The 16,256-nt window shown below is 49.7% G+C and overlaps 1 protein-coding gene across 6 annotated transcripts in view; it reads left to right on the top strand.

Annotated features, from left to right (window-relative positions):
- Window positions 1–16,256, top strand: part of PLB1 (phospholipase B1) — a 184,447-nt gene that overhangs the window by 36,991 nt on the left and 131,200 nt on the right. For 5 of the 6 annotated variants that reach the window (XM_049696313.1, XM_033425198.2, XM_033425196.2 and 2 more), the window contains one exon: window positions 11,028–11,566. The exons of the other annotated variant lie outside the window; for it this stretch is intronic. The gene's annotated coding sequence lies outside the window, so the exon portion shown is untranslated. The remainder of the gene's footprint in view (window positions 1–11,027; window positions 11,567–16,256) is intronic. 6 annotated transcript variants of the gene reach the window in all.

Raw genomic sequence — 16,256 nt, 5'->3', positions numbered from 1 at the left:
GGAGAAGAGCTGCACTGTCTTGGGCTGAAGGTGCAGCAGGCAGCCGTCAGGGAGGAACCCAGCAGTACCCACCACCCTGGGGCAGAGAGCGAGAGGCCGGGTGCAAGGCCGATGAGAAGAGGGAGGAGGGGGCTTGTGAACGGTCAGAGTGAGAAAGGACCCTCTGTTGGCTGGGTTGGGGGAATGAGGAAGGGAGAGGGTCTGGTGAGAAGCACAGTCAATTCTCAGATATTCTCCTCAGTCCCAGCCCTGGCTGTGACGCGCTGTGAGTCTGTACGTCCATGTATCTCGCTCAGGCCTGAAGTCACCCTTGGGGGAGCAGGTCCCCACGGGATGATATCTGCTTTCACAGGTCCCGTGAGGCATATTGGACCTGTAGTGCTGGCTCTGCCCTGGGCCAGGCTCTGTGCCCTGGACCCGGATGCAAGCAGCCACGCCCATGCCTCCCCATCTCTGGGAATCCCCACCCCATCCCGTCAGACCTGCCAACCCTCTATCAGTCTGCTCATGGCTCTCCTCCATGCCTTTGCCCAAGCTCTTCCGGTGAGCGCACATCACTTCTTCCAGACCTGGCTCAAGGTTTGCCTACTCTAGGTAGCTTTCCCGCAGGGTCCCACCCTTCGTCCTCTGCCTGGCGGCTCTGTGTACCCTTACATGCTCTTACCTTTTACTTATACAGTCTCTAGGCTTCATTTTTTGTGTATGTTCATCTTATCTCCCCAAAGAGGTGATGAGATCTTTAAGGGTAGGGATTACATCTTACATCTTTTCTGTCTCCCACATAATACCTAAGATTGGCTCATAGAAGGCCCAGCATTCACAGAACATCAAATGAATGGGAATTCCCTTCCACCCACACATGGGCCCTGTGGCTCTAGGAATGTGACCACAAAACATACCCAGAGGATGTGGTGAGATGCAGGTGGGGAGCAGGGCCAGGCAGGAGCTGAAGCATGCCTCCACCATGATGTTTCTCTGGAATGATGCTTAGCTGGAAGGGACCTTGGTGATGATCCAACCTTCTTCCTCCATTGACTGGTAAACAAAAGTCTCAGGTGGGGCATAGGTGTCCCCAGGGGCACAGAGCTGAGCCAAGACTCCAAGGTACAGCATGAAGACCAGCAACAGCCCCCTCTGCTAGAACCCAATTTCCCAGGTCTCAGATCCGTGTCTTCTCAGCAGCACCTCCATGTTAGAAACACTCTTCTCTCCATGACATAAACCTTCTACTTCTCTGGCTAGTTTTTCTTTGTCTCCTTTGTAGGTTTTTCCATCTCTAGCTGCCCACTAAATACCAGCATTCCTTAGGATGCAGTCATTAGATGTTTCTCTTCCCCTTCCCCCATCCTCTCTCCCTAGGCAGACTCATCCCACCACACCTGGAATGGCCATCTGACTTCCGCATAACTCTGGCCCAGAATTCTCTTCAGAGTTTTTGATCCCTTTATCTGCTGCCTCTTTGGCATCTCCCGAGTGTCCATACCTGAACATATGATCTCCCTCAGCATTCTCCAAAAACCTCCTCCCTGCCTAGTGGTCCCTACCCAGTGCGCGAACCACTGTCCATGCCAGTGCACAGGGCAGAAATTGAGGCATTGTTTTTTCTCCCCTCTTACGCGTAATCCATTGGCTTTACTTCCTGAACATCTCTCTACCCGCTTCTCTCCATCCCCACCACCATCCGCTGGCTTCAGGCCTCCTCCACCTCCTGCTCAGAGGGTAAGAGCCTCCTGTCTGGGCCCCTCCTTGTCTCCCTATGGTCCCTACTCCACACAGCCATCAGTCCCCTTTTTAAAATATTAGGCAGATCCTGTCACTTTCCCATTTGCGACCCTTTATTAGCTCCTTGTTTCTCTTAGGGTAAAGGCCCAGACGTGACCAAGGCCTACAAGGTAAAGACCCAGATAGGACCAAGGCCTACGAGGCTTGAATAGCCCCTCCTACCTCCCCTGCCTCAGCCTCCCTTCCCTCTGCATGGTCGCCACCCTGGCTCTTCCCAGGATCCCACTAATCACAGAGCCTTGAAATCAGCCTGGGAGAGGTCCCCTGGCCACATGTGTTCATATCATCATCTTATGTGCATTTGTAAAACGAATTCACGTTTCCCTCTCTACCTGCCTAGAATACAAGCTCCGTGAGGTCAAGGGCCTCACGGCGTGTGTAGAAGTGGCTCACGAAGCACGTGCTGCTCTTAGGCCACCCTCAGGGATGATGCTTCTGAGTTCTGGTCACCAGGCTGTGGGGCAGATGAAACCCAGGTGACCCGGTGCTTCACGGGCTGGACACATGGCACATGAAGGAAGCACCTTTATTCTCTTATCAGCCCCTGCAGATGTTTCTTTGTGTCCATTCTCCCTGCCGGGAAGCCCCAGGCAGCTCCTACTGATTTTCTGGTCACTCTCATGTAATAAGATATCCAGCCCTGTGGGAGAGATATCAAAATGCCCAGCTTCCTTCCAGTCAGCCTGGGAAAGTTGTGGGACGGGGGAAGTGGTCCGCTTCTGTCTCCATCTCCTTTCCCCATTCTGGGAGAGCTTGGTGCTCTTGGGTGGAAGGTGGGGGAGGGCAGGGAAGGGCCTGCTGGACTTTTTACAACTGTATCTCCCCGTGGTGCCCTGCCTTCAGGTACCAGATTCTCTGGTGGAGGAGTCTGTGGTCACTTTGGAGCCTCTCCTAGCACTGAGGTTATTTTCCCTGTGGTTTTCTGCCACAGGCCACACCTCCTCAGCCTGGTCACACAGGGTCCCTCTGGCTCCACCAGTCCTATAGGAAAAATATAGTATTTTATTGGTTGGTTGGTTAGTTGGTTGTTTTTTCTTATTCTTTTCACAAAAAAGAGCTCTCACAATATATACCTTTATCTTCTTAGTTTCTTTACTCAACATTATACCCTGCAAAGCTTTGTTGGTTGGTGTGGGCCACCCCATTCTTTTTCATTACTGTGTAGTATTCCATAGCGTGGCCATACCACAACTTATTCAACCACTTCCCTGGTGATGGACAGTTACAGACTTTCCAGTATTTCAAACAACAGATGCTTTGTTCAGAAGAGCTGGGAAGCTACAGGGGTCAATGCTGGCAAGTCCCAGTACACAAGAGGGGCTCCGACAAGGCTCACGTGGTAATGAGAAGGCACACAAGTCGGGGTGGTAGGGGAGCTCTGCACCAGCAGTCGGGAGCCCGGGGCTTGAGCCCACTCACCTTCTCTGGGCCTCTGTTTTCCCTCCTCTGAAATAAAAGGGTTGGGATGCTCCAGGTTCTCAGTCTGGGGGTTACTCATCTAAACCACCTGGGAAACTCTAAACAACATGACTAACAACAACACAATGCAATAACACCAAAAAGAACAGTGCTTGGGCCACACTCCTAGAGATTCTGATTCTATTGGCCTAGGTCAGGGCTCTTAGTCATTTTTTAAAGTGCCCCAGGCAACTCTAATATGCAGCAAGTTTTGAGAACCACTGTTCTAGACCAGGGCTTCTTAAATCCTACTGTGCACACAAAGTATCTGGGGACCTCCTTAAAATCTGCTTCCTGACTCAGTAGGTCCTGGGTGAGCCTGAGGGCCCAGATTTCTAACAGGCTCCCACATGCTGCCAGGGTTGCTGGTCCTGGACTGTATTTTTTTTGAGTGGAAAACTAGATCCTCTAAGCCCTCTTTCCATCCTAATGTCCTTTCGACCATCCTATGTACACACTGACCTTCAGCCAACTATTGCCAGGCTAAGTGAGGCTGGTATATAGAGTGTGCCTGAAAACTTGGATGCAAAACACAGTGGTTCCCCAGGACCACGCATGGCAGCTGGGGAAGCCCAGGGGCTTGACCCCAGCCGTGGGTGTATCGAGCCCAGAAGACAGTCGGCAGAGGGTTGGCAGGGCTTGTGAGGTCCAGCTGCAGATCCAGTGCTTCCGTCTCAGCCATAATTTAGGCAACAGTTGGCCTAGGGGCCTCCAAGAGAAGGCAGCTGTTTCCAGTCAGGCCGCCTGAGCCAAGCTGCAAGGGATTCAGAGCAGGCAGTGTCACCTAGAAGGAGGCCTGCCTCTAGGCAACTGCATCAGACACCTGGAAGGGGGTTCCCCTAACAAGACGTAAGCTTGGTCTTTTCGTCCCAGTGTCCCTTCTGTTTACAGTATTTCTGGGCATCTTTATCAATCCGAGGCCAATTAGAATTAGACCATCTAATTGTTTCATCTGCAAAGTCATGCATTTATTTTACATTTTATATCGTTTCTGTTTCAAAGTCCTTTCAAAGTATTCCACTAGGTGCTATAGTTTAGACAGTGGGGCTATCTCCCATTCTCCTTTTTGCTTGCAAACTGGGTCTCTGATTTCAGGTTTGAGAGGACTGCTGTTATATCAGCATTGAGACTGACTCCTGAATCTTGTTGGAAAGTAATTTCTAGTCTGTCTCTAAAAATCTCCCTTTTGATTCATCTTTTCTCTGCTTACTACACCGAATCAAGATGTAATCAATTTTTATGTTCTTTAATTTTTTAAATAGACTTTATTTTTCAGAGCAGTTTGAGATTCACAGCAAAATTGAGAAGAAAGTACAGAGAGTTCCCATACATCCTCTGGACCCCACACGCACAGCTTCCGCCACCATCAGCATCCCCCCCACCCAGAGTGGTACGTCCAGTACAGTCCGTGAACCAACATTGACACAGCGTGATCATCCAGAGTCCACGGTTTACATTAGGATTCATCCTTGGTGTTGTACAATCTGGGGTTTAGACAAATGTGGAATAACATGTATCCAGCGTCATGACATCATACAGAATAGTTTCACTGCCCTAGAAATCCTCTGTGCTCTGCCTATTCATCCCTCTCTCCCCCGACACCCCTGGCAACCAGTGAGCTTTTCACCGTCTCCGTAGTTTTGCCTTTTCCAGGATGTCGCATTGCTAGAATCACACAGTGTGTAGCCTTTTCATTTTGGCTTCTTTCACTTAGTGATATGCACTTAAGGTTCCTCCGTGTCTTTTTGTGGCTTGATCATTCAGTTCTGTTTAGCACTGAATAATATTCCATGGTATGGATGTACCACAGTTTATTTCTCAGTCCACCCACTGAAGGACATCTTGTTTGCTTCCAAGTTTGGGCAATTGTGAATAAAGCTGCTATAAACATCCACGTGCTGTTTTTGTGTGGACATAAATCTTTAATTCTCGTGAGTAAATATCAAGGGCTGCGATTGCTGGATTGTAGGGCAAGAGTATGTTTAGTTTTGTAGGAAGCCGTACCATCTTGAACTCCCACCAGCCATGAATAAGAGTTCCTGTTGCTCCACATTCTCACCAGCTCTTGATGTTGTCAGTGTTTGTATTTTGGCTAGAATAAGTGTGTGGTGGATTTTAGTTTGCATTTCCCTAAAAATAGGATGTGAAGCATCTTTTTATATGCTCATTTTCCATTTGTATGTCTTCTGGTGAGGTATCCATTCAGGTCTTTTGTCCAATTTTTTAATTAGATTGTTCATATTCTTATGGTTGAGTTTTAAGAATTTCTTTATGTATTTAAGATGACAGTCCTACATCAGATATGTCTTTTGCAGATATTTTCTCCTGTCTGTGGCTTGTCTTCTCGTTCTCTTGATGCCAATCAATTTGGACAGGGGAGGTCCAGAAATCACTTTTAGTCAATTCTGACCCGTTTTCTGGGCTTTCTCGATGCTGCTGGTTTAGCATGCATGCTGGGATTCCTTGAGTCTTACCCTGGATCGGTCCATTTTGCCTTTTTCATTGCTAATTTAGCCTTTAATCTTCATACCAACATGCGAATTTGTTGGTAGAGATCTGGCAAGCCTGGCTTATAGGCTCCTGGGAGATTCCAGATTCTTCAGAAAGGAGGTGTCTGTCTTGTCAAGATTTGGAGAAATCTTGGGCAATCGTTCTTGGCTGTGCTGAGATCAGGGTTTAAACTCTATGGCAGGTGGCATGTGTGAGTCTCAAACAGGATGTATTTTTAAAGGAAACTGATGTTTTGGAGTGTCAAGGGGCTCGTTAAGAGAAACGCAAGAAATCCAGACAAGGGGAAGGAAGAGGTAGAGGGGTTGGGGTCAGATCTGTGTGAGTGGTAGAGAGTGTATGATGAAGAGCGGGCGGGTGTTAGAAGTGGGGGGGTTCGTGAGAGAGGCGGTTTTATCCCAGATGGTTTTACATTTTGAGTCATCAAGTTCCTTGTGGACCCTTGACCAAAAAAATTTGAAGAACTGGAATTCTGCTTAGAAGCGTCAGGGTACCAATCAATAAACACTGCTCATTGGGCCTGAGGAATTTTATTCTGGTCTTGTTCTAAGGTACCTCTCAAATGAGCAGTTCTACTTAAATCAAGTGTTTCCCCCTCGTACATTGTTGGTAGAAATGTAAATTGGTGCAGTCACTGTGGAAAACACTATGGAGGTTTCCCAAAAAACTAAAAATAGAATCACCATATGACCCAGCAATTTCACTCCTGGATATATATCTGAAAAAAAAAAAACCCCTAATTCAAAAAGATACATGCACTCCAGGGGCTTCCCTGGTGGCGCAGTGGTTAAGAATCTGCCTGCCAATGCAGGGGACACAGGTTCGAGCCTTGGTCCAGGAAGATCCCACATGCCGCGGAGCAACTAAGCCCGTGAGCCACAACTACTGAGCCTGTGCTCTAGAGCCGCGAGCCACAACTGCTGAGCCCACGTGCAACTACTGAAGCCCACGTGCCTAGAGCCCATGGTCCGGCAACAAGAGAAGCCACTGCAGTGAGAAGCCTGCTCACCACAACAAAGAGTAGCCCCCGCTCGCCACAACCAGAGAAAGCCCATGTGCAGCAACGAAGACCCAACACAGCCAAAAATAAACAAATAAATAAATAAATTTAGTTTTTAAAAAAGATACATGCACTCCAATGTTCATAGCAGCATTATTTACAATTGCCAAGGTATGGAAGTGACTTAAGTGTTCACCAACAGATGAATGAATAAAGATGTGGTATGTACGTAATGGAATACTACTAAACCATTAAAAAGAATGAAATTTTGGGCTTCCCTGGTGGCTCAGTGGTTGAGAGTCCGCCTGCCGATGCAGGGGACATGGGTTCGTGCCCCGGTCCGGGAAGATCCCACATGCCACAGAGCAGCTAGGCCCGTGAGCCATGGCCGCTGAGCCTGCGTGTCTGGAGCCTGTGCTCCGCAACGGGAGAGGCCACAACAATGAGAGGCCTGCGTACTGCGAAAAAAAAAAAAAAAGAATGAAATTTTGCCATTTGTAGCAACATGAATGGACTTGGAGGGCATTATGCTAAATGAAATAAGTCAGACAGAGAAAGACAAGTACTGTATGATGTCACTTATATGTGGAATCTAAAAAATACAATAAACTAGTGAATATAACAAAAAAGAAGCAGACTCACAGATATAGAGAACAAACTAGTGGTTACCAGTGGGGAGAGGGAGGGAGGGAGGGTCAATATAGGGGTAGGGGAATAAGAAGTACAAAACTATTAGGTATAAAATAAGCTATAAGGATGAAGTGTACAACATGGGGAAGATAGCCAATATCTTATAATAACTATAAATGGAATATCATCTTTAAAAACTGTGAATCACTATATTGTATACCTGTAACTTATATAATATTGTGCAGTGACTATACTTCAATTAAAGGAAAAAATTAAGTGTTCCCCAAAGTGTCCATTGAAGGCCCAGGTCATCCTTGGTGAAGTTCTGCTAGAGGGGACACAGGTTGGATTGAGAAGACTCCTGGCTGCTGTCAGCTGAAAGTTACAAGTCAACTGAAGTTGCTCTTACAATCTTCTGTCTCGGGCCCCTGACCTAATGGTCAGCTGCCTCTGAACACAGACCCAACGACCAGAGTCCCTGGCAGGTAGAATATATCAGAGAGAGAGAATGCTCTCTTCGAATCAAAATCAAGGTCTCAGGACAAACAGCCAGGATGGGAGGACATTTTTTCTGGCTTTATTGGTGACTTACAGCAAAGTTTGCTCTCAGAGGGTGCTGATCTGCAGAGAACTGCCACCTCCCTGTTCTGTGAGGCTGGTTCAAACAGCCAGCTTACAGGAATGAGGCCTGTGTTCCACTCTGTGGTCCTCCTCCTCTCGACAAAATAACACTCGAGCACACAGGACAGAGCAAAGGGACGCAGCTCTAAAGGGGAACCCTAGCCAAATATAAACACCCAGTATTCGACAAGTGAGTAAAACGGCCAAGGAACCTAAAGGAGAGCGGAGTTGAGGTCCCGCGTAAACGGACTTGTTGATATGGACGATGGTCCATGGGCAGTGAGGCTCGAGGACACCACACCTGGACAAGAGTCACGGTCCACAGTGACAGGCAGGTCAGGCTGGAGCTGAGTCATGGCACCAAGATTGCAGTCAAAAAATCAAACAAAACCCAAGAGAAAATTAGTCAAGGCTGTTTCTTTATAAACTTGCAGCCACAGGGAACCGTCTGCAGTCACTTTAGTTTCCACAGGGGTTCAAAGGTGTCTGAAAGGAGAATAAGTTTCATAGGGGAAGAAAGAGGAAATGCTGGCAGTCTCCGATCGGGAAGCATTTTCTTCGGGGGGATCTTGGAAACAGGGGAGACTCTGATAGACCTTCAAATCTATTTGCCAGTCCTTGATTGGCTCACTATCCATCAGTTATAAGACTGGGAAATTTTCAGATTTTCCTGGGGTTTTTTTTAGGAGGATTATTTTGAGAGATTTCTCAAGCATAGGAGGACACCTGGGCCAGACAGAGACCAAGCAGGGCTCCCTTCCTTTGTGTGGTGATGTATTGTTCTTGGTCCCAAGAGTGCAATTCTTGGGACACAGCTTCCTCCTGTGTGCAAAGCTGCAATGGGACTTTGCAGAGACTGTGCAGGCGGTTCCAATAGGCCCATGTTTGGATGGCTGACAAAGTTAAGTAAGTGATGTAACACAGCTACAGAGAGGGCAGGAGCAGTTAATCTGCCATGAGGTAGCACTGGCTTCTGTTCACCAGGGGCTCCGGAGGGTGACTGGAGCCAGGCTGGGTATTTTCATCAATGTAGCAGTTGTTGAGCATCTGCTGACATCAGGCCCTGTGCTAAGTACTAAGGACACAGCAGAGAACCATTTGGCCCTTGCCCTACTGGAGTTTGCAATCAGAAAGACAGGATAGACCTTGAACGAGCAATTCCAAGTGTGTTGAATATTGGAGGAGAAGCAAGGCCAGGGAACCATGAGACAGGGCCTGACACTCGCTGGGCCAGAGAAAGCATTTTAGGAAGAAATATTTATGCTGAGCCTGGAAGGAGAGCTAGTGAGGCCAAGGGGTGGGAAGGGGATTGGTGTGGCCTGAGAGTTCCAGGCAGAGGGAACAGCATGTGTTAAGGCTCTGAGGTGGCAAAAAGGATGACACGTTCAAGGAAGTGAAAGGAGCCCAGCAAGCCTGGGGTCCGAGCAAAAGGGTAGAGGAGGGCTTAAGCCTAGAGGGAGGAGGGGGACATGCAGGGCCTTAGACAGCACGCCAAGATGGTTAGACTTCGTCCAAAGGGCAGTGGGAAGCTGTCAAAGGCTTTTATACGAGGGTGTGACATCAGATTTGCACTTTGAAAAGATCCTTCAGGCTGTTGTGTGAAAAAAAAAAAACCAAACAAGATTGGAACAAGCAAGAGGGGACATGGAGCGGATATTACAGCCATTCAGGGGAGCAGAGATGGTGACATGGGCCCGGGGTGGGGCGGTGAAGACAGAACGATGAGTGAGCTCACGAGGTGATTGAGGGTCTAGAATTGATGGGACTCAGCAATGAATGATCTGTTGGGGCTGAGGAGATCAAGCTTTCAAGAATCATTCTTGGGTCTGTCTACAACCACTGCTGCCACTTCCTGTAGGAGTGCAAATGAGTGCCAGGAAGAGCATACGGCCCGTTCTTAACCCCTTGAGTTTGAAGTCCTATGAAGCATCAAAGTAGAGATGCTGAGTCAATGAATCAATAAGTTTATGGGGTTTGAAGGTTGAAAGAGAGGGCTGGCTGGAAATGGAAAGGTAGGAGTCAGTGATGCACAGATTTTAAATGAAGCCGTGGGTGTGTGTGTGTGTGGTTGGGGGGTGAGATCACCTTGGGAGACAGAGAGAGAAAGAGGAAGGTCCAGGCCAGAGTGTTGAGGAGCTCCAGAAGCAGAGGGGGAGCTGGCAAAGGAGGCTGAAAAGGAAGAACTGGAGAGAAGAAAGCAGGAAACTAGACATGCAGGCCCAGGACAGCACTTTCTGAGAAGAAGGGTAGCAGTCAGCCGTTAAATGCTGCTGAGATGTCAGGTAGGACGAGGTCTGAGGGCCTCACCATCCACTGGATTAAACAAATTGTTGATCTTAGAGTATGTCTGCTAGAGTGACAGGAGCAGAAGCCACGGTGGAGGGCAGGGGAGATGAGCGAGGGGAAAGGGTTTTAAAAGGTCACCCCCTCGGGGATGGGCGAGGGGTTGTGGTGGCCAGCCTGCAGGGGCTGGTCCAGGAATCCAGGCGAGAGATGCTACAGGTCAAGAGCCTGGAGCCTCGCTCTGCTTAAGAAAACCTGGATCTCAATGTCTGCAGAGAGGAACAATTGGCAACTTGGCTCCAGGTGGCTCCCAGAGCAAAGATGAAAGGGAGTGGGGCGTAGGAGGAGGCGTCCGGGGTTTCCATGGAGACCACCCTGAGCTTCCGGCCGCTCTCTGGAGAGCCTGGGATTAAGGCCTACAGCCCTGGGTGTTCCTGGTCACATGTGTTTGGCCCCTAAGAGGCCTACGAGGGTCAATCAAGGAACAAACGGAAATGAACAAAAGTAAGGAAGTATTGTGTCTTGGGCTGAGGACTGGCCTTTGGGGCAGAAAAAACAGTATTAAAAATCTGGTCTCACCACCTGCTCTCCGTGTGATCTTGGGCAAGCTTCTAAACATTTCTGTGGTTTCTTAGAGACTGTCTTCAGAGATGTTACAGTATGAAAATGTACGTGGATTAGAATGGAGAAAATTAGGAATTTGAAAATTCCTTTTCCTCAGGTTTTCTCTTCTGGGTTCTAACAGGTTATAACCCTGCAGTTACAAAGAAGGTCCTTCCAGAATCAGGGAGAGAAGAAAGGAGTACAGGCTGGCCTGCCTCAGCCAGCAGTGCCCCGAAGAGAGGCACACAGGCGCTCCCTGGGACACAGAGCCTGAGGTGACAGAGCTCCGCGGGGCTGTGCCTCATCTAGACCTGGCTGCGCTGATGACTGGAGCCCAGCGCAGATCTGCCTGCCCAGCCCCACCTGGCCCAGCAGGCCCGTCTGCATCGGCGCCCTGGGACGGAAGGCCGGCCCCCTCCCACTCCCAGCCCCCTTGCACGGCCCTCTTCCCCAGGTGATGCCCATCACAGGTAAACAGGGAGCCGGCCAAGCAGGCACACTTGTGCATCGTCGTCATTACTAAGGCTGTCAACACTGCGTGCAGCGTGTGTGAGGGTGGCTGACGGCCCAGCTCCACAGCAAGCTGGTGACGCCAGGCCACAGCCGTCTCCTGCCCCACAGCCCAAGGCCCAGAGGCCCCAGCCTGGATCAGCAGTGCGGATGGAGAGACGTCGACAGCCGGTAAGCTGCCCCGATTTGGTGGTAGAGAGGCGCTCTTCCGTCTCTGGATCCGTGGTCCGGAAGAAGCCCTCCTAGCAGGTGGTCCACTCTGAACACAGGCCAGGGAAGCATGTGGGGTCAGGCCACGAGGGGCTGCAGGAACCAGGATCCTCCCGGCATGGTCCTAAGCACGCGAGGTTCCCAGGAAAGGCCAGGAGACTGTGGTTATTCCCTTTGGATTTGAGGAACAGATCATAACTCTCAAAGGATGCGAAAGAAATGGAGTAAGGGAAATCTTAGCCACATGGCACAGTTCCCTCAGGAGCACCCCCCTCAGTGGGCAGAGGACTCTCACACCACTTCTCTCCCCAGGGCACTCCCCCGGCCCTGCCCCGGGGATCTCAGCTCTGGAAGATCCAGGGAAGAGCTTCTCCTGTGTTCCAGTGCCTACTGGCCATGCTGGCCGACCTGTCTCCATGGGAACCCTCTTCCCAGAATGGAGATGCGGGCCCTGGTTTTTATGTTGGTATCTGCTAGTGCAGGGTCTGTGTCGAGTGTCTCTGACTTGAACCTGACCACTCCTGGGCTGTGGTAGAGAGGGCAAGCACTCTGGGTTCTACCCTGAGTAGCTGAGCAATTGGGCAAGTTACTAATCCTCTCTGGGTTTTCATTTCTTATCAGTAAAACTGGCCTAAAAATTCCATTGCTGCAAGTGGTCGGGGTGATTCAGCCCTACATGATGAATGGGGAAAGAGCCCTGGACTTGAATCAGGGAATCCAAGACCCTTAGTCACAGACTGGCCCTCTGGCTTTCTCTGCCTCGGTCTCCCCCTCTGTACAATGGGGGTGGAGGGGACTGACTAGATGGCCGCTAAGGTTCAGGTGCTCTCTGACCAGTTCTGACCTAATCCCTGCTGCTTTCCTGCCTCTGGGTGGGATTCTCCCGAGGAGGGGAAAGGAGGTCACAGCCGGGCATCCACCGACTGGGATGGAGCAGAGCATCCCTGTTTGGTTCTCTGGTCCTCCTGAGATGGCCTCCACAGGTTAGTGGGTACCCGGAGCCCAGGCCGTGAGGCGGTCAGGCTGGGTGGCCCGCTCAGACCCAGCGCCCAGGAGGGAATGGTCGTACTGCCAGACTCTCCTGCCCAGCTGGGTGCATGAGCCAGAGGCTGCCCTCCACCAACGCACAATCAGACTCCTTCCCGGGTTTCCCTCCGGAAAGGTGTTTAAGACCATTTCATCAGGCTCATCTCTCAGTCACGCCTGGGAGAAACTCACAGCTGTGGAGGTAGAAGACGTGGGTCAGAACCTCCTCTTTACAACTTACTGGTTGGGTGACCTTAGTCAAGGCTTTTAAGCCTCATGAATGTAGCTGATATTAAATGAGATAATTCATTTATGAGTTTGATTAGAACATGCCTGGCACCTAGTAGGTGCTCAGCAAATGCTGTTCAAGTCTTCACCTGGGTGTAGGTGCACTAAGGTGTACAGATGGGGAAACGCATTGACGACACCCCCCAAGCCCTGCTCGGGGTGGGGGAGGGTGGGAAGGGGCTTGGGGGCTGTCTGGCTGATCACCTAAGGCTGCAGATCGCCCCATCTGCGCAGACTCTGTGTTGTGCAAATACCACCATCTTCCGTGTGCTGGGAGGCATAAAGGTTGGGAAGCACTGGGGGGTCTGGGGGGCTCAGAGTCTGGAGATGGTGGATGAGAGAGGGGAGAGAGGGACCAACAAGCAGAACAGCGTGTGATTTGGAGGATGTCAGGGCTCATGCCGTGGGGGCCACATGCTCCCCATCTGTAAATGGTGGCCAGTTGGTGACGGTGCCCTTCTCTGCACAAAGGTTTGTGCGGGAGAGAGGTACCCTATATGCTTGAAGTAGGCAGCTCGTCTCACCCCTTCCCCAACGGCTGTTGTCCAGTTCTTCACACTGCACGTGAGAACATGGAATTCATGCCATCAGTCTCACAGGCCGGGAAACCAAGATGCAAGGAAGAGGAAAAGCCTGCAGGTGGTAACGGGCACCATGGCTGTTCTGGAACTGTAGCCCACACACCCTGGTGCTCAATGACTGGGCCTCTCCAGGCGCCAGGCCCTTTCCCCATCTACTCCCTGACCTCGGAGGGAAGCACCAGCATTTTACCCAGGGTTCCTGTGGGTTTCCTCTCTGGAGAGGCTGCCAGGTCAGTCTGACTTTGTCAGCATCCGTGGCCTGTTCTGGCATCAAGCCACGTCCCAGGGACCTTTGGCTCGTCCAGAACAGCAGAGATGAAGCCCTCTTCATCCCTCAGTGCTGGGCAGGCCTGGCTCAACTGGAATCCATCATTAAACTTGATGGCCAACTCCCAGCCTAGGCCAATTAATTCAGAAGGTCCGAGGGTAAAGCCCAGGCACAGGTATTTTTCTTGAAAGCTCTCCAGGTGATTCCAATGTGCAAGCCAGGCTTGAGAACCAAGGAGCTGGGAGAATAATCGTGTGACCTTGGGGAAGACCATGGGCTGTGAGCTTCAATGTTGCTTCTCCCATGATGCTTCCCATCGTGCTTCATGGTATTAGAGCATTGTGCCTGTCTCTTTCTCCTCAGTGTTCTGTCCTAAAACATGATGTGTATCCCTTTCATCTTTTCTGTTCTGTCCTGTTGAGCTGATCTTTTTATAGTAGGCTTGGTCTCTTTCCTTTTTATTCTGACTTTCATTCATTTATTTATTCATCCAACATTGAATGAATGCCTGCTATGACAGGCAATGTGCCAGCCGTGGGGGACATAGCAAAGAACAAGGAGGACAGGTCTCATGGAGTGTATGTTCTACTGGGATTTGCCCTGTCCTTTTTTTTTTATTACTAATGCTGTGATATTTGAAAATTGTATTTTTTCTAGACATGCATTGCTGGTCCCTTCTTCATTTTGTCTCTTACTTGTTCATTCCTTAATTAAACTCTTCTTATCATTAGTATATTGATTATAAGAAAATCCACTGCCCCAGGGAAGCTAAATCTGCTCAGTTACTTGCACTGGACAGTGTTTTGCCCGTGTGTGTGTGTGTGTGTGTGTGTGTGTGTGTGTGTGTGTGTACATCCAGGCTTGTGTTTTGTATCCACAGGAACACTGGCATCTAGGTAACATTCAGGTTTGGAGATGCCTAATCCAAGCCTCTTTTCCCTTCTGTGGCTGGGAAGGGCTTGGAGAACACAGGCTTGGTTAAACCAGTTGTCTCTGCCTTTGGAGAAGAGTTAACCAATGAATGAAGATTTGTTGAGGGCCTCGTATGTGCAGGACACCGAGCTAGGTGCTCTGTGGGGAGGGGTGCCAGGGGTGGCAAGACGACAGGAAGAGAAAGGCCCAACTTCTCCCTCAGGAGGCCTACCAGGATCCTGCGACTTAGTTCCATGCAGGAATGAGTGACACGAGGCCGTCATGGTGAGGGCCAGTAGGTGCTTCAGAAAAGCTGAAACTGGGGCAGACAATTCTCAGGGCATGAGTGGTATCCGTGCAGATTATTCTGAAATTGACACCCCTGGTTCCACCCCTGCCACAGTTCTGGTGTGTACCCTTCCTCTTCTAGCCATGGGTCTTTTGTAAGATAGGCACCAGTGGGTACTTGTCCTAAATGACAGGCACACATTCTACCACATTGGCAGAGCTCACCCAGGAGCCAGGGATGAGGTTTTCCTTTGTTGAAAGAAGAGAACAATTTTATTTACTACGGCTCACAACCATTAAAAAGAATCACAGGCACCTTGTGGTTTCTTGGACAACAGCACACTCTCAGCTTTTTTAGTCACTAAGATGCCTTCTGACCAAGGCATGGACTGCCATCCCTAAAAGATTTGAATTCATGGGCCTGTGCCTTTCGCGAAAGGAACACCTGCTGATTGTTGCTAAAGTCTGAAGTGAAGCATCTTACCTTCTCTAGGACATGTCCTCGTAGGACATTTTAGTGGCAAAAATCAGAGAAGCTTATAAGCTTTTGGAGTTTGCCTCTGGCTTTTGACAAGTCCTTTGTCCATTGTTTTCACAGCTGCTAATAGATCACATAGGTCATCAGTGCTAATTAAGCTAACACCTAATGAGCACACCACAGAGGATGACAAGAATGCCCCCAAAAATGTTATTCCCCCACTGCCTCACAGTGGATGAGAATTCCTTGATGCACTGACAGGACTCAAAGATTTTTTTATCTAAGAGAGAATTCAGTCTGTACTATATAAAAATGCTTCACACAGGTTAAATATGTGTTTAAGTCATTTCTCAATTTTTCTAAATGGAAAAGAGGTGAGAAGTTGGTATGTGTGCCAGTCCAGCTGGGCCATAATGGTCATGGAGAGAAGCAGTAAGAGACGGAAAGGAATACACAGACTGCAGAGCTAGGCTATTTCTGCCCATTTCCCATCACGCTTCCCACCCCACCTCCAACTGGCTTAAGCATGAGTGGGGACCTATGAACACCCATTCAGTCCAAGTAGGTTCAGGGATGCTCCTCGAAGCTGTTGGTGGCCTGGAGCTGAGTGGACTCCTGACATCCTTGTAGCAGGGCAGCAGCTTTGGGTCTCTCATTGAGCTTTGTGGGAAGTCTGGTGAAGATAACAAGTGTCAGATGCTCAGAAGCATCTAGTCCAAATGGCCCCTGCACACACGCCTTGGGTTTACTTCTTCTTCCTCCTCTGCCTCGTGTGCCGCCCTCTGCCAGGCTCCAGGACCAGCCGATGGT

The sequence above is a fragment of the Orcinus orca genome, chromosome 13, assembly GCF_937001465.1.
Source record: "Orcinus orca chromosome 13, mOrcOrc1.1, whole genome shotgun sequence".
Classification (NCBI taxonomy): domain Eukaryota; kingdom Metazoa; phylum Chordata; class Mammalia; order Artiodactyla; family Delphinidae; genus Orcinus; species Orcinus orca.
This window is presented reverse-complemented; position numbering and strand designations above follow the sequence as displayed.